Consider the following 27374-nt stretch of genomic DNA (forward strand, 5'->3'; position numbering starts at 1 on the left):
AGATACTATCAAGAGAAGATGAATTGTGGGTCTCCAGACTGGGGATAAATGGTAGCATAACCAGTGATGAGAATGCAAACCAAACCGTTAGCCATTTATTTCAAGTTTTGCTCCTTGGCAGCTTCGGCATACAGCTTACTAATACTCCTTGATGATTAAAAGTGGCTTCAGGGGACTAAAGATGATTTGATGAGAGAGAATTTAGAACAGCAATTCTTCCCTTTTCATATTTCAGGCTCCTTCCTTATTGATAATGGGTTTGATAAACTCATGATACAATGGTAACATGAAACACTGATTCTAATGCTTTTCATAAAAAAATGTAAAAATTATTAGGATAGAAAACATTTTGTTCAATGAGTGATAACATTATTCAAATTAGTGGTTAATTTTTTAATATTAATTTGAAAACACCTTGCATATTAAAATTGCATATTAAAATTAAAAATTCTCAATAAATACATCAAATTATTTTGTGCACCAGGCACCCCAGAATATAAAAGAAAACATCATAATTATGTTAATAGTTTGAGAGCATACTCATTGGTTCAGAATGTGTTCAATATCTGTATATCTGATTTGTCCTATAGCTCTCAATAATTTTCTTCTCGAGTGGACAGTCTGCTGACACTTGCTTACATTTTATTCACATTTTAGTTTTGATTTGATTCAGCTTCTCAGAGAAAGAAAAACATTCTTCTGGATCCTGGCATTATATATGAAGTTAACAGGTTTAGAATTTTTTTCCTTATTCATTTTACCCAAGGGGTCAGTTTATATTACAGACAGGTCAGACAGGTGGTGTGTGTGTGTGCGTGTACGTATGTGTGTGTGTGTGTGTGTGTGTGTCTTTACAGAGTGACCTTCCCCTGCAGTAGATCAAACCTCCACTGAGCCAGCATCTGCAGCCTTCTATGGCTCATGAGGGATAACCAATTGCTCATGCTCAGCACTGGACCTGATTCTGAAGGAATTTGGGGCATATGATATATGTCACATTAATAGCCATTAAGACAAAATTGTTTAGTGTTTATGAGGCAGTCAGAGTGTCTTATCTTTTCCAAATAAAGCTAGATGTCTATGGAACCAAGAAGAGAAGAAAATCTATAAGAATGAAGATCCTAATTATTACTTACTTCCAAAAATGTATTTTCTCTTTAGTCATCTTCATGGGTCATATTATTTAAAGAGGCATCTGCAGATTTTCTGAAAGATTGCTCTACTGAGCTTGTGAACTTGCAATTCAGTATTAAGAAATTGTATCACACATCCATGTTGTGCAGCAGATATACACAGAAATCCAAGCACAGGGTTAAGTTGGGCTGTACTCTATAGAAAAAATAATTAAGAGTGGAAGCAAAATTTTCAAAGAGGTAGTCATCACACATACGTATACACACACACACACACACACACACAAAAAAAAAAAAAAACTAATGGTGGTTCCTGCTTGTATCCCATTCTTTTAAAATGTCAGTCTTATAGATCTATATTTAGAAACATTTGCCATGATCTGCAGGAAACAAACGAAACCTATCTCTCCTAGAACAATGGTTGAGGTCAATTTTACTCATATTTTATGAAGTAAGCAGTAGAGATACCATTTTCCACATCTATGGTTGTTCAAAAATATGAATTTCAAAGAACTATATGACTTGCTTCAAGAGAAGAAGCTAGTGGAAAGACAGGAAAGGAGATTTTTCTGACTCTAAGTCTTGTGACCATTTGTCACTGTATCTGCCAGAGCTTTGTCATTTTTTCCATCAAGTCATCACACTTTTTCCATCCATGTTGTCACGTCAATTTCCTGTGCTCCAGGACTTTCTTCACTGCATCATGGTGATGTCATTAGTGGAGCCTCCATACAAGATGTTTTCTGCCGCTTTCTTTGAACTACCTTTCACTTGTCACCACTAATTACATAAAAATAAGAAGTGTTTGATCACTTTACTAACCTTTGTTGGCAAGTTCTCACTTATCCCTCCAAGAAGAGAAGTTCTTTACTTTATATATGCAATTTAGTTTTACCAAAACAAAAATACACTTAATTTATTAATTTTGGGGTTCTGAGTAAGTGATGCAGAATTGGATATATTTAATTGAATTATTTCTAATTATTTACTGCCACAGTTTGTCAGTCTTTCAACATTCCCATGGAAGTTTCTTGTTTTTCTCATTTTGTAAACCCTTTCTCTTGGTCATAACCCATTTTCCTTACCCTGTACATCCAGCTCAAAGGCTTGATGTGTCATTTGAGTGCTATCAAAAGTCCTGGGCACTTGGAATACTAGGAAATTGGGGTTTGGACACTTGATCACCACCATCTGGAGCTGAGATTGTATAAGTGTTTGTTTTAAAGTAAATTTAAATAGGTAAATAACATTTCTTTTACATGTAAGTTTGGGTCACTCTTAATTCACATACTTGTTTTGAATATGGGGTGGCAAGGTTTGTTTTCACTATTGTAACAGTGTTTCACCTTTTGAATATAGCCCTCATTGCTCTGAGGCTTATTTTTAAAAGGACTTTTATTTTTTTGTCTCTCTTCTCCCCTCCCCCTTTTTTCTTCCACTTGTTAATTGTCCTTGAACCCACCCATCACAGGAAGAAGATATCTGCAAATGGATCTAGCATACCACCAGGGAGCCCTGGGACCCCTTACCAGAGCACACCTGGAATGCAACCCTTGAAGAACTTCTTTAAAGGCCCTCTGTTTTCACTGATTGGCAGAATCACAGGCTCTGGGACTGAGTCCCTGTGTTTCTCCTTTGCTAGCAAAGCAATAAACCTTTCTCCTTTTACTCAAAAGCCTGTTCTCATTATTAAATTGGCATGAATTGGCATCAGGCACAAAGATGGAGTTTTTGGTAACATTACAATGGGATCATTATTTTTATACAAATGATTTATTACCAGGGATAAGAGAACTTAAAAATTACTGGTCCATTTTTGTTCTGTATGAGAAGCCTTTAAAGTCAGGTGATGACCTCATTTAAAATGTATACCAGAAAAAAATGTTCTGAGTTTTTTTCAGTCACAGTTACACTGTTAGCAGTGAGAAAGAAAGAGAGTGAAACAAAAAAATAATAATAATAAAATTCAATTTAAAAAAAGAGGAAATACAAAGCTCTTGCCTGATAGATTTCACTTTGGCAAAGTGGAGCATCTCACTCAGCAGTTGGCACTGGGGACTAGATTTCCTGCTGGGTCACTTCAAAGTAGCCATGGAAATACAAGCAGCACCACAGGCACATGTCAGTCAAAAGTTGATTGATTGGATTTCACTCAGCCAATGAATGCTGAGGTTCTCTAAAGCAGAAGGAAGGTGACAGCTGCGAATAAATATAGAATCATTTCAGGTAGGCAGGCTTTCTCAGAAGCCTCATCTTACACGGTAGATGGGCAGCACTGATGTCATTACTTTTTAATTACTTCCTCCAGTAGACAGGTGTCACCTTTTAGCCTGGAATAATTCTGAAGATTACAGATTGCATAGCGTCTCTCCTGACAAGTCTCATCTTGCAGAAGCATTCGTGTAGTTTAATGGATTTTTAATATTTCAACTATGTTTTCTTTATTTCATTTTAAACTAATTACTTATCATTTCCTCCTAATTAGTACTTGTACTCTTAAACTCATTTCAATGCACTTGCCTGCTACACTCTATTCTCTATAAAAGTTTTCCATTTTATGCTGCTGCCTGTTTGTGATGATGGCCCATATATTCTCTGATATCATTTTCATTATAAAGTATGAGAGACCTATACAAGACTCAGAATTCATGCAATACATCAAAATTGTAATAAAATAGGCAAACATTTTCTGCCTACAATATGAAGAAAATATGTAAACCTGCTTTCAGTTTTCATATTGAAATGGGGGAGGGCGGAAATCTAAGAAATTAGCAGTGGACCAATGTTATAATTTTTTAAAATTCTGAAAATTCTAACTAAATTTTAAAACTGTCAGTTTCATTAGACTTAAAAGGGACATACATAACCACTCTCTTCTGAATATATAATCTTTATTTAAAGGATAACCATACAACCACAATGGAAGAGATATCACTAAATTAGTGATAGCAACACATCTGTAGATGATAATACTTATAAATCATCTGGAACAGGCCAACATCTAGAATGTTCTGGAGGAGTTTTCAGACTCCTGTGAGGCAACCTGTCTGACAGAATCTTGAAGATGATACAATTAACAAAAGAAAAGAAGAAAGTAGTATCCTTGTTATATAAGTGTACCTAAACATCAGGGTATTATTGACTTAAATCTAGATACATAAAAATCATCCAAACCCTTCCCCAGAGATATGACAGCTTCTCCAAATACATGCACGATGATCTCCATCTTTACTGCCCAAATAATGGCCACCTAGCAATACCAGGAGACGGGTTCATCCCTATAGATACTGAAGACACTGAAGACCCTGTTACTAACCCAGAACAAAACTCTCCTCTTCCTAACTACCTAACCAGTCAATGCCTGTTTCACTCCTAAATATGACTGGAAAATTTGCAATTACCAGATATTTGAGGAAATTCCATACAAAATTATTTTAAATATTAATAATTACACTCAGGAGATTTTCAGAAAACGTTTCATCTTCAAAATATATCAGAATTCTTTTCAAAAAGAAACACTACAGGAAAGTAGGAAAAATTTGGAAATGTAAATCTTGGTAACAAAATGTACACTATACCCACAGAGATCAATAGAAGTGTGAAATGGAAACTCAAGAAAAAAAATAATAAAGAAAAGAAATAAGACACATAAATATATATTTTTCAATCTAGTGAGTGCTATTGTTTATTATTTAATTGCTCCAGAAAGGGTTAACAGACAAAACTGATTGGATGACATTGGGAAAGATATGATTTAAGAATTGGAGAGTTGGGTTTCAAGGTACTTAAAACTCTATTTCAACCTTTCTGCATCTTTAATAATTTTTGCTTGTCCTATCAATTAAATAAGAAGGTTAATATCTCCTAGTACATTTCTTAAATAATTTGGTTCTTTTTGAAAATCTAGATCAATTAATTAGGTATATGCACACTTATATTTTTATCTTCTTAAAAAATTAAATTTTCAATTATTATAGAGCTTACCTGTGTTTCTCTGGCATTTTTGCCTTAAAGTTAACTCACCAAATAGTAATATAGATAAAAAACTTTCTTTAGGTTATTATTTATAAGCCATATTTTTTAGAAAAATATAAAGTTTACAACTTTCTTACTTTCAAACTTTCTGTATCTTCATATTTTGTGAATATCTTTGTAAACAACCTTTGGTTGGATTACTTTTCAATATATATTGACAAGATTTGTCTTTTTTACACTTGCAACTTTATTGAGATATACCCAATGAGCATCATGTTTTACATATTTTAAATGTATAGCCCATGAATTCATTCATATACACATACCAGTGAAACCAGAGCACATGTGATAGTGAACATTTCTAACACATTCTAAGTTTTACTGTGGGATCTCAGAAGATGGTGGAAAGGAGCCAGGCAGTGACTCCTGATCACCTCACAATGCAGAAAAAAAGACAAAAGTTCAGAGAGTTTATACCTGGATTAGAGGAACAATTCAGGAGATTGTTCCTGGAGAACAATATACAAAAAGTTTTTAACTTTGTATAAGGTTGAATAGTATGTGACCTGGCTCTGAAGTGATTGTAATAATAGGGTTCAGCAGCATCTCTCAAAGTGGACCTAATACTGGAAGCCATAAGGCCACACACTGATGAAGGCCACAAACTGATCAATACCTGGACATTCTCAGAATCTAGGGCTCACAAGAGAAAGAAGCTCATGGAGTAGTCTATTGCTTAAAAGAAGAAGCCATAACTATCCCAATATATGGTTAGACATAAAAGCAACATGAAAAAGCAAGGGAACAAACCACGCAAACAGTACATAACACAATGGACTCCACCGACTCCACAGTGGAATGGTATAAATGATAAACAGAAACTAAAAAGTTCATAACCAAAAACTTGCATAAAAAACATACTCAATAAAATATTTTATGCAAAAGAAATAAAATAAATATAAGTATAGGGATAAATTACATTAGAAGAATAGCTAATTAAAGAAGAACAAAGTCTGAATTAAACATCAGAAATAAAACAAAATGGCAGGAAATAAAAGTCATCTCTTTGTAACAACATTTAATGTAAATATCCCAAACACTTCAATGAAAAGACATAGATTGAATAATGATTAATAAAAGACGACCCAGCAATATATTATTTGTTAAGAGACCCACCTTACAGGCAAAGACATCACACATTGAAGATTAAAGGATGGGAAAAGATATAACATGCAAATTGTACCGGTAAATAAGCAGGGGTAGACATTCTTGTATCAGACAAAGTGGACTTTGAGTCAAAATTAACCAGAAGTGACAAAGAAGATCACTTTATACTGATTAAGGGAATAATCCAACAAGATATAATGCTTGTAAATATTTATGCCCCAAGCAATGGTGCATCTACATACAAAAAATAAACTCTTCTCAATATTAGGAATAAAATAGACTACAATTTACTAATACTGGGTGAATTCAACACACCGCTTTTACCACTACATAGATGACCCAGACATAAACTATGTAAATATTCCTCAGATATAAAAAAATACTTTTAACTAAATGGACCTAACAGACATCTATAGAATATTTCATCTATCAATGACAGAATGTACCTTCTTCTCAGCAGTGCTTAGAACATTTTCTAAAATAGATCATATTGTAGACTACAAAGCAAATCTTAGCAAATACAAAAACTACAAATAATTCCTTACATTCTATAAGATCATAAAGGAGTGAAATTATAAATAAATGACAAAATAAAAAATAGAAAATACTCTGTAACCTGGAAACTAAATAGTACACTTTCAAATGATGTATGGATAGCAAAAATGAATGGAAATCATGGAAGAAATAAAAAATTTCTTACAAACAAATGTGAATAGCGATGCAACATGTCAAAATCTCTGGAATAGTAGGAAGGCAATTCTAAGAGGAAAGTTTATAGTACTGAGTTTATACATTAAAATATTCAAAAGATACCAAATAAATAATCTGATATTACACCTCGAGACCCAAGAAAGAGAACAAATTAACACCAAAGTTAGTAGAAAGCAGGAAATAATTAAATCAGAGCAAAAAAATGAAATACAGAATTAAGAAAAAATTAAAAAGAATCAATGAAACAAAGAGTTGTTTTTTTGAAAGTATAAACATGATTGATAAACCTATAGCCAAATTAACAAAAATAAAGAGAGAAAAGATTCAAATAAGTAAAATCAGAGATGTAAAAGGGAATATCACCTCAGACACTACTGAAATCCATAGGATCATCAGAAACTATTTTGAAAATTTGTACTCCAATAAGCTAGAAAATCTATAGATATTGACAAATTTCTAGAGAAATATGATGCCCAAAGTGAACCATGGGGATACAGAAAAACAATACAGTTCAATATCAAGTAATAAAATTGAAGCAGCTGTCAAAAGTCTTCTAACAAAGTCCACTACGAAATGGAATATCAGCTGAGTTCTAACAGGCCTTTAAAGAAGAATTAATACTAGTCCTCCTTAAATTATATAATGAAATGGAGAAGGCGGAATCACTGCCAAAGTCATTCAGTGATACCTGTTTCACCCTGACCTGATACCAAAACCAGACAAAGACATATCAAGAAAAGAAAACCTCAGGCCAATATTCTTGATGAATGCAGATGAAAAAATTCTTGATAAAATATTGGAAATCCACATACAAAATTATATTAAAAGGATAATACACTATGATGAAGTGGGTTTCAGTCCAGGGATGCAAAGTTGGTTCAACATCTGTGAATCAATAAATGTAATTCAGCACATAAATAGACTAAAGGACAAGAATCAAATGATCATTTTAATAGATGGCCAAAAAGCACTTGACAAAATGAAACATCCATTCATGTTTAAAACACCTGAGAAACGAGGGATAGAGGGAACTTACCTTAACATTGTAAAGGCTATGTATGATAAACTCAAGGCCAGCATCATATCAAATGGAGAAAAACTGAAAGCATTTCCACTACTAATAGGGCCTCACTTTAGAGAGAGGCCTTTTCTCACCATTCCTATTCAACTTAGTCCTCAAAATTCTAGCCAGAGCAATCAAGCAAGTAAAGGGATACAAAGAGGAAAAATGAAGAGCTCAAATTATCTGTTTGCTGATGATATGATCCTATATATAGAAGACCCAAAGAACTCTACTGGAAGATTTCTAGAGCAGATAAACAAATTTAGTAAAGTAGTGGGAGACAAGATCAACATACATAAATCAACTGCTTTCTTATATTCCAATAATGAACTAGCTGATAAAGAAATTAGGAAAACTATTCCATTCACAATAATCTCAAAAAAAAAATACAGTAAAACACTTGGGAATAGTCTTACAATTAATGTCAAGGACCTCTGTAATGAAAACTATAGAACACTGAAGAAAAAAATTTTGAAGAAGACCCCAGAAGATGGAAAGACATCATCCCATGTTCTTATATAGACAAGGAATTAATATTATTAAAATTGTCATACGACCAAAAGCATTAACTGGTTCAATGCAACTCTCAGCACAATATCAACAACATTCTTCACAGAATTAGAGAAAACAATTCTAAAATTTATTTGGAAAAATAAGAGACCTATAATAGCCAAAGCAATCCTGAGCAAAAAGAGTGATGTTGGAGGCATCACAATACCAGATATCAAAATATACTATAGAACTATAGTAACAAAAACAGCATAGTACTGACACAAAAACAGAAATGAAGACCAATGAAATAGAATAGAAGATACAGAGACAACCATATAAATACAATTATCTGATACTAGATGAAAATACCAAAACATTCATTGAAGAAAAGATAGCCTTTCAAAAAAAATGGTGCTGGGAACACTGGAAATGTATATGTAGAAGAATGAAACTTGACCTCTATTTCTTACACTGAACAAAAAACAACTCATAGTGAATTAAACACATAGGAATTAGACCAGAAACTCTGCACCTGCTAAAAGAAACTATAAGCCCAACACTCCAACATGTTGTCACAGGAACCAACTTCTTTAACAAGACTCTTAAAATGAAAGAAATAAAACCAAAAATCAATAAATGTGATGATGTCAGACTAAAAAGCTTCTGCACAACAAAGGAAACAATTAAGAGCATTAAAAAAATCTACAAAAATGGAAGATCTTTGCCATCTCCTCAGATAAGGCATTAAAATCCAGAATATATAAAGAACTCAAAAAACTTAACACCAAACAACAACAATAAACAATTAATAAATGGGCAAAAAAATACAAAAATGGACAATTTCTCAAAAGAAGAAATAAAATTGGCCAACAAATATATAAAAAAATGTATAACATCTCTACCAATCAGGTACATGAATCAAAATTACATTAACATTTCACCTCACTTCAGTCAGAATGACCATATTCAAGAATAAGAATAAGAGTTAGCAAGGATGTGGCTGAAGAGGTAAACTCATATTATGTTGGTGAGACTAAAAATTAGTGCAACTACTCTGAAAAGCGTTGTGGAGTTTCCTCAAAAAAACTAGGAATGAAACTACCAGATGATCCAACTATCGCTTCATCGTATATATCCAAAAGGTCTACAATTAGCATACTACAGTGTCAGAGCCACATCAATGTTTACAGCAGCACACTTCACAATAAGCAAATTACTGAACCAACCTAAGTGCTCTCCAACAGATAAAGAAAATGTGTCCTATATACACATCAAATGGAATTATGGAATTTGCTGGTAAGTGGATGGAATTGGAGACTTTCATGTTAAGTGAAAACCAAAGGTCGAATGTTTTCTCTGATTTGCAGAAGTTAGTCCAAATTGAGTGGGAAACACACACACACACACACACACAAAGAGAGGAAGAGAGAGAAAGGTAAAATGGAGGTGGTCAATTAAAATAGAAAGAAGATTGGTGGACTAGATGTGAAGGGAACTGATGGAGAATGAGAAGAAACAGTATAAGGGAAGAATCTGACCTAACTTTATTATGTACATATATGAATGTACTGCAGTGTATATCCACAAGACACTACCTATTAAAAAGAAAGCTAAAAGTAAATAGAATGATCAGTAGAATAGTGGGGAGGGAACAAGAGATGGGGGAGGAAAGGGAAAGGGGAAGTACTGAGGACAAAATTAGAGCAAATTATATTCCATGCTTTTATAAATATGTCACGATAAATTCTATGTATAACAAAAATGAACCAATAAAAATGTTCCCTATGCCCTTTTATAATCCATTATTCCTTTGTATTGATCTTCAGGCAAACATTGACTGTTTTCTATCACAATAAATTAGCTTAAATTGCCTAGAATTTAATATAAAAGAAATAATATGCTATGTACTTTCTTTTGTCTGACTTCTTTTATTCAGCACAATTATTTTGATACTCATAAATTTTTTTACATGCAATTGTGTTTTGAGGGACATCTGTCTGGAACAACAATGAGGAACAACAATGTGTTTATCTATTCCCCTGTTGAGACATATGAGTTATTCCTAACTGGGCTATCACTGAGTTCCTATGAATATTCATGAGCAAGAAATTATGTTGGGCATATATTTTATTTCTCTTGGGAAAATAGGACTAGAATGGTTAGGTCCTATATTTAGCCAAGCCTAGTTTCAACTGCAAGGTGGAAGAGTGTCAGTTCTTGTACATTGTTGTCAAAACCTTAAATGGTTATACTTTTAATTTTATATATGCAAATAAGTTTGTAATGATATCTCATTGTGGTATTAATTTATTTTTCTCATGAACTTAGATGTAATTCCTATAGTCTCTTGGTTAAGTACTTAAATATTTTGCCCATTTTAAAAATGAGTTTAAAAATTTAAAATGGCTTCTTTATTATTGAATTTTGAAATGTTTTTATTCTAGATAGTCTTTTATTAGACACAGACTTGAAAAAATTTCCTTCTTGTGCTCTGACTTATATTTCTATTGTCTTAGCATTCCTCAAAAACCATAGTTTTAAAATTTTGATACACCCACTTTATCACTTTTTCTTTTATGAATCAGATTTTTGGTATTATATTTAAGAAATTTTTGGCAAATGCAACCCATTAGTTGGTACAATTCATATGCATTAAGAAGAGAAAAGGAGCCTTTGCAAGAATCAGATCACAAGAATTTTCTACTGTTTTCCTCTACATTTTCTGCTATTACCAATGATCTATTTTGAGTGAATTTTTTTTTGGTGCAAAATATGGACTGATGTTCATTGTGTATAGGTTGCCAATAGATCTGACATATGTGAAAAGGCTATCTTTTTTTTCTACTAATTTTTTTAGAAAATAAATTATTCATCTATTAATTTGTGGGTCTATTTCTGAAGACTATATTCGGATCCATTAAACCTCCTTGTATCTTGACACATTGTGGAAATTACTACAATTTTTGTAATGACTTGAATTCAGGCATAGGTAGTCCTCAAATTTTGTTCTTTTGAAAAATGTTTTGACTAATTGTAGGTCTTTTGAATTTCTAGATGAATTTTGGAATCAGCTTGTCAAATTCTACAAAATGCCTTGCTGAGCCTTTCTTTGTGACTGCACTAAACTTCTGAATATATGAAAAGAATTTGTATTTAGCAATGTTGAGCTTTCCAAACCCAGAATATGATATACATCACTATTTTGTGGGTTTAATGTATAGGTGTTAAACTTATATTGTCACATTTATCCCACAGTGATTCATATTTGCATGCTATTGTGAATGATATTATTTTGCATGCTAATGTCTGATAATAGTTAAAATATACAAATGTAGTTGGTTTTGTATATTGATCTTGCATCCTGTAATCTTTACCACATCGTGTATTAGTTTTAGGAGCTTTATTGGGTTAATTCTAGCAGATTTTTTATATGGCAATACTGTTGTCTGCTAGATTCAAGACAATTATCAAAGAGTAAGATAAAAATGCTGGTGAGGATATGGAAAACATGGGAACCCTGGGACACTGTGGGTCGGAATGTAAATTACTTGGACTATGATGGAAAATTGTATGGAAATTCCTCAAACTTATAAATAAAACTACCATATGATCCAGCAATTTCACACCTGGTTATATGTCCAAAAGAAATTCAAAGAGTATGTCAAAGAGACATCTGCACTGCCAGGTATTTTGAAGCATTATTCTCAATAGCCAAAAGATAGAAAAAAACCCAAGAATCCATAAACTGATAATAAAGAAAACATGGTACATATAAACAATGGAATACTATTCAGCTACATAAAGAATGGTCTCCTATCATTGTGGTGGCATGGATGGAACTGGAGGTCACGATCATGATGTAAGTGAAATAAACCAGAGATAGACAAAGTAACCCATGATTTCACTCACGTGTGGAATCTAAAACTGTTGATTTCACAGGAGTTGAGGGGAATGGTGGTTACCAGAGACTGTGGAAAATGGGGTTAGGAAGGGATGGAGAAAGGTTGATCAATAAGTACTAAGTTAAGGTGAGGTAGGTGCAAGAAGTCCTGGTGTGTTATTGCCTGGTAGAGTAGTCACTCTACAGATAATGATAATGCACTGTATATTTCAGAAAGCTACAAGAAAGGATTAAGAGTTTAAAAGTTTTCACCATAAAGAAATATTTGAGGAGACTGATGAACTTAACTGGGTTTAAACATTATAAAAAGTGTATGTATATGGAAACATCATGTTACTCAAATAACATGCACAATTTTATGTTTTTATGTATCAGCTAAAATTAATTTAAAGAAAATGCTTGCCTTTATGTAGAGCTGGAATTAAAAGCCTCAAGTCCAGTGGAGCAGTGTGATTAAGGGCAAGTATTGTCATTAACCCAGAACACTGGATGCATAAGGAAATACGGTAGGAAAAATATCAGGAAATATAGATTGGAACCAGTTTTCAGAAGGCCTCCAATGTCAGCCTAAAAATAATATATCATGCATCATTCTTTTTAAAAATGAATAAATGTCAGGCATTATAATACTTTAAGAAGTCCAGCTCTGATTTGTTGACTTTTATTTTCAGCTATTAGAGATGACCACCATGAGTTCAATTATTTCCAAAATGAGTAAGTGGGCAGAGGAGTGGATAGCTATTATTATTTATGGTGCTACCAACATGCATGGAAACATTCTATTTGTTATTAAACAGCAAATTTATTTACACTGGTCTATCATAAGGGTTCACTATGAAACAGTGGCACAGGTATGAGCATTGCTTGTCTATACTGTCTCTTTTACTAATGTGGGTTTTTAGTCAGATAACAATTAACAAATACCCCTTCTGACTATGCTGACTTTATGTGAAGAAATATCATGGATCTGTGCATTTTTATATTCAAAGTGCAGTTTTATCTGTCTTCTGTTCCCCTCTTCTTATTATTGTATGTATAGGTGGATATATGAACTTATTAGGTCATAAAAGGCTATTTGAACTTTATAATAAGTCATGACACTAGAACCCAGATTCTCCTTTGTACCAGTTTGGGATATGCCATATGTGTCTGTGTGCATATAATACATTACTGTTTTTAATCACTGTCAGAAGAATCTCACATTTTATACTCTGGTCTGAGAAATCCTTATTCTTTTACTCTAAGAGTCTCTCCCCCGCCCCTCTCTCTCCTTTTAATGTTTCAAGGGTATGTCAGAGGTATCTAGCACTTACATTCTTTGAGTTGTAAAGAATGTAAGTCTGAGTCCCCCTTTACCCTTCCAGGTGGGGAGGTGGTGCATTCTCATTGTCTTGGGAGCTGAAATCCACATCTCTCTTTGCTTATAGAGGTTGAATTGTTATAATGAAATAAAGATTGAGTTTGGGTTTTGTGTTGCTGTTAAAACGAGTTTAAGTTTTGAAAGGCAAACAGCTCCTTTCTTTGTATTCACAAGCATCCTGTTATGGAATTAATCTCTTGCCTTTAGGCACCACTGCTGTGCATATTGGCCAGCATTTACTGGGATATATGCCAACTGCTATGAAGATTATTTGACTTGCAGTATCTGTATTACTTATTTATGCTATGTAGCAAGTTACTGCCAATTTAGCAACTTGACACAATGATCATCTATCACAATTTCTGAGGGCCAGGAATCTGGGAGCCATTTAGCTAGGTGATTTGACCTTGGTACTACTCTTAAAGTTAGAAGAATAAAGTGCTCAGAGTGACCATCATTTGAAGACACATCAATGTCATTTAGATTGCTTGCTGGATTTGATTTAGTGTTACAATAATCATTAGAGTACTCTTAATGCCTGTATACAGATAAGGAAACCAAGTTATAATGAGGAATTTAACACAAGTCTAACACAATAGTCTGTAGTTTTAACACTGTGAATAACATTCTTCCTGATTAGAAAAGATGAGTTGAGGAGCACTTAAAATAATTTCATCTTTTGTAAAAGAAACCAAACCTAAATTCCCTTGGACTGGGGAGATAGCACAATAGTAGAGCACATGCTTAGCATGCACAAGGTCCTAGGATCATCCCCAGAACAACATGCACAAAAAAAAATCTAGCTTTACTTTGCATAGGACTTAGCTCTTTCATTCATCTGGAAGAATTATTTGGGTACTGTTGGATTTTTAGTATTCATATTTACTCATTTTATCCTGAATACATACATAAAGTGTTCTGGATCAGAACTAGATTTCTTATTAAATACTTCACAGTAAATGATAAATGGATCAGTCCCCCTTTACCCTAGTTCCCAGTCCCAGGGTGACACAATGAGATACAAATCAACTGTCTTACCCAAGTAGCCATACCCTTCCATAGGTAAGAAAGGAAGAGAAAATATGATGTTTCTATGTTCATAAAGGGACAGAAGAACTGTCCCTTCACCTCCTTACACCTCCTGAAGCACTCTCCTTATTTACAGCTCATTGATATGTAAATAAAACCTCTAGATCTCAAATGGAGACTGCCTCAAAGTTCCTGGACTTCATTCTTGAAACAAAAACACCTAGAAAGATGGCAGCTGCAGTTAGCCTGGCACTTTGGGGGATTAATGTGGGAACCTAGTCTGGACTATAGCTATTGGCCCCCTCACCAAGATAAGAGGAGTCGTTTTATCCTCTTGAATCTAAGTAATATGCTTCAACAGCTACAGTTCCCATTCTCCCAGTGTGAGAAGAGTCTCAGAGGGTTGGAACTTCTTGCAAAAGTGCTGATCCACTAAGGTCCATCTCATTTCCCTCTTCTGAACATCTTTGTTTTTTCCCCCTATACTTTATCAATGAAGCTAGTTCTTCCTAGAAGGATTTTGCTTACCTATTAGCTTACATTTAGAATGCTAGTATGAGGTGTATCTGTGCCAGGTGCAGTTTCTATGATAAAAACACTTCACAATATGTATGCACAGGTTAGTCACATAAATATCTGTTTTATGAAGTTATTTGATAATGGTATCTCTAAAGCAGCTTTCAGACTTTTGTGTCTTAATCCCATTTTGTAAACAATGGTGATAATAACAGCAGACATTTATATACCAATTACTATGTGCCAGGCCCTGTTCTGTTTTAGATAAATTAAGTAAATGTTCACAATCTCACAATAACTTTTGAGTTATGCCTTTTTTTAAGCTCTAAATGGGTTAGCTGAAGTACAGAAGTTTATGTAATTTTCCCAAGATAAAGCACCTGGGAAGTTGCACAGACAAGATTATTCTGTGAGTTACACATGATTCATTAGTTCACAAACACTTCTAAATGTCAAGTACTGCTTAAAACACTATGAATACATCATTGAATGAAGTAAGCAAAATCTCTACCTTTATGTAGCTTATTTCCTGGTTAATGCTAGTGTGAGGACAGATAAGGAACAAAAATTAAGAAAATAAATATATGTATAATATAACATTAGGTTGATAAATACTGTGAAAAAAATAGAGTAGAAAAACAGACTGGGAGAACTGTATTTTAGAGTTGTCAGGGAAGTCTCTAAGCTACTATTTTTGAAATGTGAGTTGCCACCCAAACTGTGGATAATATGATAAATTTAGTTCATCAAAAGCAAGATTTTTTTAAAAAACAGTATGGGAACACAGTGAAATCAACTTGAAAAGAAGATATCAGAGTTCATTACATAAAAATAGTTTTCCAAAATATGTTTCCTTCTTGTTTTTTGTGTATACATGTTTGTGCATATAGCTCATCGTTAAGTCAACAGTATTTCTAAGTGCCATAACAAGAAAAGTGAGAAAGGCAGTTATACAAAGATAAATCATTCAAGGGCTGGAGCAAACCTTAAAACACTGTGGTGAAGCAGGACCAGCAAGTGAAAAATCCCTGGGTGGGAGATGACAGCATGGGCATCCTCAGGAACCAGCAGGATGTCCACAAAGCTGCTCAGGGACTGGGAGGAAGCAGGTGAAAATGAAATCAGAGAGGTGGGTTTACAAACCAGGGCTTTGACACCATCGAACCTCAGAGATTTGAAAACCATGGAAAAACCTTTGACTTTATTACAAGTATCATGGGAAGTCCTTGAGAGTATGAAAGCAGAGTGGACCCAATATGATTGACATTTTAGAAGGGTGGCTTAGGATGCTGTGTGGGATATAGATTATGTGGAAATGATTGAAAATAGGGCACAATTTTATGCAGTTTATTCACTTAGAATAGAAATTTGATATAGAATCCTGATTCTTGGATCACAAAATGTTTATCTAGTTTTCAATTCTTCTAGCCAAATGCTTTTCCTGAAAGCAGCTCTACTTGTTCCCACACTGCTGTGCTGCTAATGATGATGGTGCTCTATTTCATCAACGGGAAAGGAAACCCAAAATAGTATAAAGTAGTACACCCTGAAGGTCAGGATCACAGCTGCAGTGGGAATATATTTTGAAAATTTACCAGTGTCGTTTTCCTTTGCCTTTATGAGCACATGACCACAACTAGTATGTAGGCCATCTGAATGGACCTTAGGATGTTAGAGAAACAAACCACAGTGAAAGACTAAGGTACCATTTGCTTTCCAATATTCAAAAATAGGATTTTATAAATAAACCTGTCTATTGTGAAAGAATTGTTGAAATCCTTGATTTCTTGCTTTGGTATTTCAAAAAAAGAATATATGGTAGGTCAAGTAAAGGCAGGGAGAGAAAGAGTATTCTTTTGGTTGTGGTAAGATAAAAGAAAGGGAAAAAATAACTGAGAATGAAAAGAAGAAAATGGACTAATGCCATGATTTCCCATCATGCAGGTTTTGGTAAAGATGGGGACATGTAAGATAAGTGAGGATATCACAAAGATAGGGGAGCTCTTAGCCTTCAGTGAATAAACACACACACACACACACACATACACACACATCACTAATTCTTTAATGCCCAGCAACAAAGCCCCTATTCATAGGGTACTGCTGTCCCCACCTGAGACAGGATCACATATATGAATAACAAACAGGTTAGGCAGAAGCAGGCCATGACTTCATTTGTACTTGTGTGTTAATTAAGCAGGCAGGATTCTGGCTAAGGCACTTATCAGAGCATTGCTGTCTTAGTGTCTATGGTGAAGGTTACAGAATAGGCTGCTTTGGCAAGATGGGACCAGAGCCAGATCTTTAGAAGTACTTGTGTGCCTGATGGCAAATGAAATTGTGGCTGAAGATGAATGGCTACTGGGCCTCGATAGAAACTGGAGAACCAGAATCAAAACTCAGGCAATCATTAATTCCCAGGGGAAACAAAACTGAAAAGGACCCTCCAGAGAAAACTAGCAAATGCGGAGGGTATCAAAAATAGGACTCAGTTTCTTGTCTACCTCTTTGATTTCATCCTCTAAGAATATTGAAGGGGACTCTAGGAGAATCCAAGAATTTTTATGTAAAACTCTCTGAACACATTTACCTAACATGCCTTTTTAAATTATTAAGGCAGACTCAGCTTACACCAGCTTATAAATTGAGAATTTTTCCCTCAATACCTAGAATGTAGTGACCCAGAAAAAATGATCAAAAAGTTTACCAACAGTAAATAAAATACACTCTTCTCTGCACATCCAAGATGGTTGAACAGTGTGAAAGCATGACACAGTTGCCCAACATCATTAGATGTTTACTGTATACCTGGCCTGACTTACTCCAAATTCTGTAACTTTAAACACCACACCACAGTGCCTATTGAACACCAACAACCAGAAGGGATATGTACGACAACCCATGAGGATACTTTAAATCAGGTAGATAAAGAGGTTCAGACATGGGGCTGGGAGCACAGGAGATTAAAAATGATATGTCTTTAGACCCAAAATGTCAAAAAGAATCAAATACATTTTCTAAATTTCCTGAGGCAGGGGAAGTTTCATAAGAGCTGTTGGAAACCTCCCATGGGACAGGTTCTGGGGGTGCCATGACAAAGAAGCCTGGATGTCTAGAGTGGTGGGCCCCTCTAGGGAGGTTCCACAGTGTTGGCAGATCTGAGTCCTCACAGAAGCACATGGTACAAAGTTATGCTTCTTCCTTGACAATTCCCAGAAATGGTCTTCAGTTGTCATTGCCTAAGACTGGGGACTGTCAATCAGGTGAAAATGGAGCCACCCTGAACTACAAGACTATGTATATATTTTTTTTTTACCTTTTGAAGAGCACAAATGAGCAAGCCACATGTGATTCTATAATTCCTACCCTCCTCACTCTTCCAAATAACTCACAATCTGCTAATTAAAATTATTATTAGATGCATAAACAGCTTTATTCTATAAGCAGGGTTAAAAGACCTACTATGCAAATTCCAGGTTGATTTAACATTTAAGTAAATATTAAGTTTGAAATATAATCAAATTCTGTCTCTATTATGGTTTGGATCTGGCATGTCCCCCAAAGTTCATGTATTAGAAGTATGGTCCCCAATGCAATAAGATTCAGGGGTGGAGCTTTTAGGCAATGATTGAGTTACCAGTCAATTACCTGACTTCATGGATTAATCCATTGATGGTTGAATGGACAACTGGGAGATGAGACCTAGCTGGAAGAAGCCAGTCAGCAGTGTATGCTCTGGAAGCATTTATATTCTCCCTAGATCCTTCTTTTCTTGCTAAAAAAGATGAAGTCTATCATGAGCTGAGCAGCTTTCCTCCACCTCATGCCCTTCAACCATGATACTTCTGCAATGGAGTTGGGCGACCATGGACTGAGACCTCTGAAACCTGAGCAAAAATAAATCTTTTTCTCTCTAAGTCATTCTTGTCAGATGCTTTAGTCACAATGACAAAATGCTAACCCAATCTTTATTCATTGTGATAGAAACACAGGGTAATAAGAGTCAACTGCAAATCCTACAGAGAAAAGGAAGCTGATAAAAAAACAAATATCTCTACCTTATTTTTTTCCCCAAAGCGATTTCTAATTTACTTTTAGTTGGATCAAAGCCAAATAAACTGTTGCAATCACATTCAAACAAATTTAAAAATTTTGTTTTTTAACAGTGAATCTTATCATCTAAATAAATCTTTAATCCCAGAAAATGCATTCTTTACACCATCATTGTTTCCAATAGTAATACTTTAACATCCTCTTCATTTTTCTATAACTTTTCTTAGTGTAAAGTTTCTTGTTAATTTTTGAAAAAAATATAAAGTATCATCTCAAATCCAAAGCTTGTCACTGAAACAGAGTACCCAGTGTTTCTCCAGAAACATGAAAGGACATATCTGAACCCAGGGATCATGAAAGAAATGCTCATGGGATTCAATTAAATTCTTCCTACAATAAAGACTGAAGAAATCCAAAATAATTTCCTAAAAACATATCTTTCTGGTTTAGCTGGAAAGCATTTACAGACCAGAAAGGAACATAGAATTTTCCTTTTGATGTTGTAACCTCCCATCTGTAACAAGTTTCATGTTGGGTAACATATTTTCAGGGACTGGGCTTCTCTGTTGCCCTGTCAGATTCTGCTTACCTGGGGTTATATCTAGAAAAGCAAGAGGAATAAGATTGTCATTAAAATGTTTCTGCCACAAAGCTGTGACTTTTAATTTTTATTTTTCTTTTCTTTTCTTTTTTTTTTTTGTACTGGTGTTTGAACCCAAGGGCCCTTCAGCCCCAATGAGTTACATCTCCAGTTCTTTTTATTTCTTATTTTGGGTCAGGGTCTTGCTAAATTTCTGAGGGTCTAAGTGGCCAAGGCTGGCTTCAAGCTGGAAATCCTCTTGCTTCAGCCTCTCAAGTAGTTGAGATTACAGGTGTGAGCCACTATCTTGAGCTTAAATGGTATTTTTTGGGGGGGAGTACTGGGAATTGAACTCAGGGGCACTTGACCACTGAGTCACATTCCCATCCTTATTTTATATTTTATTTAGAGACAGGGTCTCAATGAGTTCCTTAGCACCTCACTGTTGCTGAGACTGTCTTTAAACTCATGATCCTCCTGTCTCAGCCTTCCTAGCCATAGGCATGCACCACCATACCAGGCCTTAAATAGAAATCTTTATAAACAAAAATTTCACACTGTCTCTGTGTTAAAGGATGAGCATGGGTTATACTATATTAATTGCATTTAAGTAGTTTATTTAATTAGCATATCTAAATAGCATGTTAACATAGAATTCATTTTATTTTTTGAAATGTCTTCTAATTCCCAATTTTCTACTTTTAGCATGTATTTCTGGTGTAATCATTAAAAGAACACATACGCAAACTTGCAGAAAAGCAAGATTATATGTGTCTGAGAACTTTAAAACAGAGGTATCAAGTAAATTAATTCTTAAGGAATAACTTTATAGTATCTATGTAGTTCTCTCCATGACCCTACCTGTATTGGGGAAATTTCTTAATGGACTTCAAAAGTTCAAAGAAGAAACTCAATGTTCATGTTCATAAGGTGGTTTTCAAACTTTCAAATAACTAGTCTTTATTTTCCACTCAACCAATTCAAAATGATACACAAATAAGCTGATAATAGGCTAGGAAATCATGACTGAACTGCATATATTTGAATTTGCTCTTTTAAAAAGTATATGAATATTTTATTTTTTCCCAAGGTGCTACTTCTGGGCATTGATAATGTTACCTAGGAATTATTAATAGGCTGACTTTGTTTCTATGTAAACCGTATGTCAATGAATTGCTCTAATGTAAGTAGAGTGAGATGACCAGAACTGTATCATATGTTCAACAGCAGCCAGCAGGTCATACATGGAGAGTGAGATTACAGATTCATTTCTAAGTACTTTTGCACATGCTGATTTTTTAAAAAATCCCAGAAGCTCTCTATATACCATATTGCTTACCAAAAATTAGAATGCTGTTCTTCAAAAACTAGAAAAATAACTTAAAGAAGCATCTAAGTTTTGCTTTTTAAATAAAAATATTATTTTTCTGAAACTTACTTTGCTTTCAGTATTTTGTGAATACTCTGCCAGCTAATATAGTTCTAAAGAAAAGTCATGTGAAAAAATTTTATTACACCCCCTATCTAAAATGTCAATGTATTGACATAAAGTAAAAATTTTTTAAATTAATTTAATTTGCCTTAATATTCATTTAGTTGACACTTTTGAATTTTTAAAGTGATATAAATATATTTTTTTAATATTAAGACTACTGCACAGGTTAAATAATCCAAAAATGTTTGCTTAATTTAAATACTATATTTTAAACTTCAAAGCAAAATTCAACCATATTTTGCCTTCTAAGTATAACTAAAGCAATAGTTTAGAAAATAGTGTTTATTATGTTATGATATAATAAATATATAGAAGTTAATAATTTTAGAAAATAAATATTACCTTAAAATTACTTCATATACATATCCATAGAAAAATTTCTTTATAAGAATTTCCAGAACAGTGATAGCACTTTTTAAAATACTTTAAAGTCTCTATTTGTGATGGGAGAAATTAAAAATTCACTCTTTTATTCAAAACATAAAGTTTCAAATTTTAACATTAGAAATTTAAGTATTATTTTGTATTTTTAAGGATCTTGCCTTAAGCTAAATGTAATTATAACATAGTTAAAAATAGCTAGAAAACTTCATTATTTTTTCTCTATTTAAACAACTAGGCAGTCAACTTTTTTCTTACACTATCTCTCAAACCCTAGTTTATTTCTTTATTTTTATCTATAAATTTTATGGAGATTGATTGATTGATTGATACTGGCAATTGAACCCAGGGGTGCTTAACCATTGAGCCATATCCCTAGCCCTGTTTTGTATTTTATTTAGAGACAGGGTCTTGTTGAGTTGCTTAGGGCCTTGTTGAGTTATTGAGGCTGGCTTTGACTTGTGATCCTCCTGTCTCAGCCTTCCAAACCACTGGGATTATAGGAATGCACCATTACACCTAGCTGGAGACTTATTACAATTATTAAAATAGTAAACACATGTTCAATCATTGGTTGTAAAGCACTAGCCAAACATAAATAAAATGTCCATCGGAAAAATGGATTTTTTTAAAGTCTTCCTGAATGTCTTGGCATTGACCATAGTGGTGAATCCAAAGTTCAAACCTGCTGGTGTAACTTGAATTTCACAATACAGTATAAAACCAGATACAGTGAAGTTCCTCCCTCCTGGAGTGTCTACCTCAGTTCCTATGGAATAGAAGATGTTCTCGAGGATGGGAAATAGCTCACTACAAGGTTAGGACAGAAGGTCATTTAAAGCACAAAGTGGATCCTCATGGTTTCAGGATGAAGTGGAAACATGATTTTTTAGAGGAAAATGAGAAAACAGCTGATGAATTCCCCAAACCTGCAGCTACATTTATTCCATTTTTTTTAAAATCCCATGCTGGAAAAGCATGGAATTCCTGAGATAATTCATGGTATTCACCTATCTTTCATAAAATCAAACACAAGCATACATTCTAAAACTTTGAAAGACCCGTTCAAAATATTCCAGCTTTATCTGTGAAATGAGAATCATATAATAATATTTACTTAATACAATGGAGATTGAATGACACAATAAGTGCCTGGCATGAACACTCAATAACTGTTAACTGTATATTTTCATCTCTAACAAGGACTTAAGTATCTGAAAGAGACACTGCAGTAACTCAATGCCTAGCACAGTCCCTTGTGTTATCAGATATTTAATTAAGGCTTTGCTTCTCTTAAGAATATAGGAAAGCAATTGAGGGGAAAAAAAGGAAATCAACATGAAGCAGTACATTTTCACAATTAACTATTGTTAGGACTTAACAAACATTCTTTGTTAACAAAAAATCATTAAAGAACTGTCTTCAGTTCTTTAATGGTCTTAATCTATTACCTCTACTACTCTACAATTATAAATTTATAAATAGTAATAATTTATCACATTAACCTAATATATTGCAAGTTTCTCAATTGTACATAAATATACATATTCCGATTATGTCTTTACAAATTCTGGATCTGTTTCTGTGGGGCAAAAATGCTCCTGGGTACAATGGCATACCTATCTGAATTTGCCATTATTGACCCTAAATTCCATAACAAATGATTACATGAGAAAACACATAACATGAAAAAGCAGTCCCTGACTGGACTTGGTGTACTCCTATTATCCCAGCAACTCCGAAGGCTGAAGTAGGGGGATCTCAAGTTTAAAGCCAGCCTCAGAAACTCAGTGAAGCCCTAAGCAATTTAGCAAGACCCTGTATCAAAATAAAAATAAAATATAAAAAGGTCTGAGGTTATAAAGCAGTCCCTGATGTACCTGTATTTACATGTAGAAAAATCGCTGATCTGTAATCTATAATTAGTTTTCACACTTGATCATTAAACCTTTTTATAAACTGTGCTTAAGAAAGAAAAGCAAATAGCCATATAACCCTTAGAATTTCTAGGATATCTGTTTCAAGCCCAGTAGTTTGCTCTTAAAAAAAGAATGCATTGATCCCTATGTATTCTCCAGGAAGTTAACTTGTGACCATGTGAGTATAAGCATGTAAAGACAGAAAAAGAATAAAAGAAAGGAAAATTATTTAAAAGAGAGCATTTTATAAATATAGTTGTTTTCTCAATCCCAAGTGAAAATGTAATTCATACTGTGCTCAATATACTTAACACTGGAATTTTTTTTCCCAGTGACTAATTCTAACGATTCTTTTGTCCAGATTGTTTCCCATAATCTATGCTTTAATCCACCATGAAATACCATTTCCTGCTGTTAAACCATCATAGGGAGCAACATTAGCATCTGGATAAATATTAATATCCAGAAAAACTTTCGTCTCTTTATACCTGTACACATCTCTCATCAAACCCAGTTACTGGCTTTCCATCATCCCAAATTTTCCTCAGTCCTCCTGCAACCCAGAATGCAGCCTCAAGTAATTTCACTTTATGTCAACCTCTCCTAAGGGCATAGTCATTATCTTAAGCTTACTCTAAATGGAGGGTTCCCCAGACATGATCTTTCTTTCATTTCTCTCAAGTGGAGGCTTCTTTCCCTCATACCTTACAATTTTAAATGTGTGAAATTAGGATGGTATGCTCTTCTCCATTTGCTATGTATCAACCATTTTTCTTCCAAAACATCATTCATTTGAAGCTTACTGCACTACTATTTGCTGCCAGTTACTCTGCCAACACTCTCCTCATTCTCTTCATTCAGCAATGACTTTGGTACCTGCATCTTCTCTTTCCCCATCCTGTCTTTCTTTTTGGTGAGTTCAGTATTTACAAGGATGGCACCTTCAACATCTAATCTTTCTGTCCTTTAATTTTCTCTCAGTTAATGCCACTAACTCCCAGGATCATCTCTTTATTTTATTGACAACTACATATTGACTTCAAACAGTATCGTTTTCTATCTTTTATCCTTCTAGGTCCTTTATTTAACTCAAAGGCATCAACATTTTTTCTTATTCAAGTCAGTAATTGATCCTGACCTTTCTCCTTAGCCAGCCTAGATTTCAAATGGATCTTTGTAAATACTTTAACCTTATCTCCATGCCTCTTTCTCTCCACTCTCTTTAATTTGTATCATCTCACTCATTGACCAACAGTCCATTTTTCTCCATTCTCACACCTTATTAATGATTAATGTGGATAAATCACACAAACTTGCTTACTTGTTTCACTGTTGATTTAGGACCACAAGTGTTTACTGATATTATTAAGTAATCCTACCATATTCTATTTGCTCAAACTTGCAAAACCTATTTTAATCAACAGAGCTAATACTATTACGTCAATACTTCTAATCTCTTTCTGCTCTTCCTTTCTCAGGAATTTCTCCTCTAGCATTGCCTCATGGATTTCTATGCTCCCCTGTAGTTTTCTCCATGTATAGCTCTAGTGTTCTTTCCTTCAACTGTAGACCACTTTTGCTTCTTTTTCATAGCAAATTTTCTTAAAAGTCTGTAGTCACTTTCTCCAAAGTTTCTTCACTTTTTTTCCTCAATGCATTGCAATTATATTTTTATCCCATTGATTCCTTGATAATCAAAGAATTCCTTGTTGATAAAATCTGTTCATCATTTTCTGCTTCCCTCTTACTAGAATAATAAGCAACAGTCAACGCAGAAAAGATCACTTTCTTTTCTTAAATCCTTTTGCACTCATCTGGGATTCTAAGAAACTACTTTCTCCTAGGTTTATTTTCCCCATGTATAATTTTCTCCTTATTAGCCTTCTTTGTTGGTCTTTCTGCATCAGACCAAATTATAGATATAGCATATGTAAAGGATAAGTCCTCCCTTACCTTTGTTTAGTTGTATTGATATCCTCAGGGTATCCTATCCCAGCCAATAAATTTAAGAGAGAGAGGGGGGAATTGGTTTATATATATCCACTAAACCCCAAGTCTTTACCTTTATCCTAAATTTCATATTTATACATCCAAGTGTCTAAAAATATACTATGCCTATAACAGATTCCTAATTTATTCCCTTCCCAATTGTCCCTATTCGCATCTCTTCTGTCTAATAGTTGGCAGCTTCATCCATTCAATTTCAAGGACTAAACTCTAGGAATAATTTTTTAGTCATCTGGGATTCTAAGAAACTTCTGCATTTAATCCAGAAACAAATCCTATGGGGTCTACTTCCAAAATACTTCTTAACTTTCTCCACTTCTCCTCATGCTCAAAACTACCATCATAATCCATCCAATACTGTATTTCTTCCTGGTCTCTATAATAGCTGCCTGATTTTCTTTCCATTCTTTTCCCATCCTTGACATAATCTAATCTCCACACCAAAAAGGGACATTTAATCTCTAAATTCTTACACTCTTTTTGTTAAAATCCTTTAAATACTTGCTTTCATATTTAAAGTAAAACTGAGACTCCATATCTTGGCCTGAATGGCTGTATGTTCTGGATCCTTCTCTGACTCCATCTGATAGATGGGCTTAAGGGGAACTTTCCACAACTCTTGTAGACAGATCTTTACCTCTAAAGAGAATATAAAACCCTTATATTTAATTAAAAAAAGCACTGATCAACCAGGAGAAAATCCAAAGACACTGTATATTGGAGTTCCTCAACAACCTACCTACCTGCTCACTATCAGAGAAGGTAGGTTAAAGTCAACAAGTTAACCCATTTGTTCAGAACTTTTGATCAACTTTTTAAATGCCATGGAAGACAGATATAAAAATCAGGAATTCATAAGGTTTATCACCTATCTTTGTAGTTAATTCAACTTAAAAGTTTAAGAGCTTTTTCCTTTCTCAAGCATATACCCTCACTGATCTAAGTCAAAAGATTTGTCTTAGTCTGTGCAATAAAAACATAAATTAATTAATAAACTTCTAAAGACCCAGATGAGCAGTCAGTAATCTCAATCAAAATTCAAGGAGTTTTTTTTTGTTGTTGTTGTTTTTTAAACAAGGAGCAAGCTCATTCTAAAATTTATATGGAAATGGAAAGGTAAAAATGTAGCAAAGATAATTCTAAGAAGGAGAATTAAAATTGAAATATTAGCCAGGCCAAAGTCTATCCAGAACAGGCAATTTATTCTGAGATCCTCTGAAACCTCATGACCAGTCCCTCTGTTGTGCTTTCAGTATAACAATTCCACATGCAAAGTCTTTCCTTTTTAAATTTCCAGGAATGGTGTCACGTAGCAGGAAGAAATGTTTGCCACCGAGGACTGAATGGGTCTGATTATAGACTAGGGTTTATTACTCCAGGGAAGAGGTTAAACAAAATGTCAGATCTGATGCAGAAAATGTAACTCCAGTATCTGCCAGGAATTAATAAGGTTTATCACCTATCTTTGTAGTTAATTCAACTTGAAAGTTTAAGAGCTTTTTCCTTTCTCAAGAAAAATCACCCTCACTGATCTAAGTCAAAAGATTTGTCTTAGTCTTTGTTTTCTTTTGTAAAATAGATCCATTTTTTTC

Source organism: Marmota monax, unplaced genomic scaffold (assembly GCF_021218885.2).
Source record: "Marmota monax isolate L192 unplaced genomic scaffold, Marmota_monax_Labrador192_F-V1.1 WCK01_AAM20220418_F8-fsc00006, whole genome shotgun sequence".
Lineage (NCBI taxonomy): Eukaryota > Metazoa > Chordata > Mammalia > Rodentia > Sciuridae > Marmota > Marmota monax.